A 3,040-nucleotide genomic window follows, 5' to 3' on the forward strand; every position below is an offset into this window, starting at 1 on the left:
ATACAGAACTATGTCAGTCCATATTTAACTCACAGATATATTACCTTTTGTGAAAAATCTATTCACCATAGTGATTACTTTGCCTCACATCCACTTACTTTCTGGTATTTTCCTCTGATCCTTGCCTGTGAGCATGTGATATTACAGGCTAGCAGGAAAGATGGTGTCAAGATCTCTTTTGTAACTACAGTAATCCTAAACAAAGAGCTAAACATTCAGATGCTCATGGAACAGCAACAAAATAGGATTTTTTACATTTGGATTCAATGATAAAAAAACAGAAATGAGGAAAAAATCAAATAGAAAAAATTTGAGACAGATAAAGGAACAAATATAATACCATTTGTCATGGCTGGTCTTCCTGTTCCATCTGCCAAGAAGTGGCAGAGAGGCTCGAACAAACATGTACAGAATGGATGGTGCTTTCTCTCATAATAACCTACGCAGCATTAAACCAGGAGACATATATGTCTTTAGTGCTGTGATGATATGGTCTTGTCATACCTATTGACTGGGAGAAAGCAAGTGAAATGTATTTTTAATTAAACAATTTCACTAGTAAAATGGAGAATTTTATGAAACCAGCTGCCCCAGGATGCTCCGAGAGCTTCATCTTGACTTGAAATGATTCTGGGCCTTTCAACAGCGATGCTAATAAAAAAAGCATTTCCACCTGTGGCCCTGAATCTCGGAGAAGGTGGAAAAATGCTTCCTGTGTGTTAGAGCTGCCTCGTTTTCTCTGAAAATCTCTCATGACAGTCCTTGTTGGAAATGGGACTTCCTGGAGTGGCTGAGGTCAGAAACATCTTCTCTCCTGACAACACCCTCTCCTCGGATTTCTGGAAAATTAGCCATTACCTGCACTGGTGACTTTATGCAATCAACCTTCTGAGAATGGCTTTAATGAGCTCACAACTTAAAATTTTCTGCATCTTCATGCTCCACTAGCTCTTAGAACAGCCAGGGGGTAAGAAATATAGCGTTACTAAGAAGAGAGCACAGTCCAAAGAAGAAGAATACTGTAGACTGAGAAAAATTAGTACTGTACTAAGTAAAATGAATGAAACTGTGGTAAAATAATATTTTAATTAATTTGGCACATTTTTTTCTTTCCACTCAGAAAATGGTTATGTGAATAAAAAGAAAATATTTTCAAAGAACTCAGAATAAAATTAAAGTACCATTTCCAGTCACTATTCAATTTTTGTTAGTTTCTTTAGCCTTATAATCTTTTTTTCAATAATTACTTTAGCCTGGTGTGTGAGGATTCTAGTATAGTTTAGTGTTAAAGTACAGGTAATGGTACTTGCCAGTATAAAAATCAACAATAAATATTCTTTCTCTTTTTTCCAGTTTGTAAGCTCTTTAACAATAGCTTTTTGTCATCTTATCTTTTTCTGTAATCCCTAGGTTATGAGGTCCTGATTTTAACCGCAAGGAACAAATAATAAGAATCTAATCTAGTAGCAGATTAATTTTATTGTTCCCACCAAAAATAATTATAAAATATGCTAACTTTTTAGAGATTTTTTTTTTTAACTCAGATGCTCGATTTTGTTTTTCTACCCGAGGCCAAGAGATTTAACAAATCCCCATTTGTTTTATAACAGATCATCATCTCCTTTGGCAAGCAAAACTACAGATTACATCTTGTATGTCACAGATATTACCACTTGGTGTTTTGTTCAGAGGTGTTTAGCCTTGTAACAGGCTCTTTCCCACAGAGGAATACCATAATTGCTACCACAATAACCGTGGCAGACCAGTAGCTGTGGAATGGATCATTCACATATTCAACAAACATTTTTGGACAGCTGTTATGTGTCAAGCATTCCTATATCTGGATGAACAAAACACAAAGTCCATGGCCATCTTGAGGGCACTGAGTGCATACTTGCGGGAGGTAGACAGCAGACAAATGCATGTATATGTGTCTGTTTCCAGATGAAATTAGCATTTGCTCAATTAATTCATTAAAGTAGTTTGCCCTCCCCAAATGGGTATCAATCAATTTGTTGAGGGTCTAAAAGAACAAAAAATAGAAGGAAGAATTGGGTCCTTCCTGCCTATTTCAGTTGGGACATAAATCTCCTGCTTCTCAGGAAATGAATTTGGACTGAAACCCCAAAAATCTTTCATGAGACAGACATACATACATTTGTATACTTGGTTCTGTTCCTCTGTAAAATCCTGACTAATGCCATAGATATAGATATAAACCGGGGCACGAAGATAGTGAGGATAAATCTTTGTTATGTGGGTATTTAGTGGTGAAGTCTCTGAGAAAGAACATTTGAGGAAAGGCCTGACTGAACTGAGGTAACCATATGGGTATCTGAAAGATCTCTCCCCTTTACCACAGATCCCGGCCACAAGAAAAGCAAAATGGAATGCCTGACGCAGGACAGTGCTCAGCATGGTCAAGCCACAGAGAAAGACTGACACAGTGAGAACATCATGGGAAGAAGAGAAAGTGGTAAGTAAAGGGGCAGGGACTTATCCTGTTACAGCTCCACACACCAGCAGACTCACCCCATTGGGCTCTAGGACTCCTGATTCTGTCTGCTTCCTTCTGTGGTCTTGGAGATCCCTGGGCCTAGCCAAACCTTCAGATGACTTACGGTGGCTAAAACTGAGTAAAAAATTTCAAGCCAGCCACACCTAAATCACTGACCCACCGAAACTGTATGAGGTGATAAATATTTATTACTGTTTTAAGCTACTGAATTTGGGGAACAATTTATTTTAAGCTGCTGCATACTACTAATACCCATGTATGACACAATAAGGTCTTCCTAATCAGAACCTTAAATCTCTGATGAGTAATTTATATAATTCCTTCTAACCGATTTATTTAGTTATATATATTATGTGAATCATCATGTGTATTATAATTTATGTATTTCTTTCCTGGGGATTTCATAATCCCAGGAGGTTCTTAAGAGCTGTTTCATTTGTGTTGTTAAAGAAACCTACTATGATTTAATAAAATCAGAAATCATTTTATAATACCATGCCTTTAGTTTTTCTATTTTGTTTC

General features: G+C 36.9%; 1 non-coding gene across 1 annotated transcript; it reads right to left on the bottom strand.

Annotated features, from left to right (window-relative positions):
- Positions 1-1,648: 1,648 nt before the first annotated feature.
- On the bottom strand, positions 1,649-1,777 carry LOC119243863 (small nucleolar RNA SNORA41). Its single transcript, XR_005124865.1, has one exon. It is a non-coding gene; the product is annotated as a small nucleolar RNA SNORA41 (small nucleolar RNA).
- Between the last annotated feature and the right edge of the window lie 1,263 nt (positions 1,778-3,040).

The sequence above is a fragment of the Talpa occidentalis genome, unplaced genomic scaffold (assembly GCF_014898055.3).
Source record: "Talpa occidentalis isolate TD23 unplaced genomic scaffold, MPIMG_talOcc4v2.1 talOcc4.13, whole genome shotgun sequence".
NCBI lineage: Eukaryota > Metazoa > Chordata > Mammalia > Eulipotyphla > Talpidae > Talpa > Talpa occidentalis.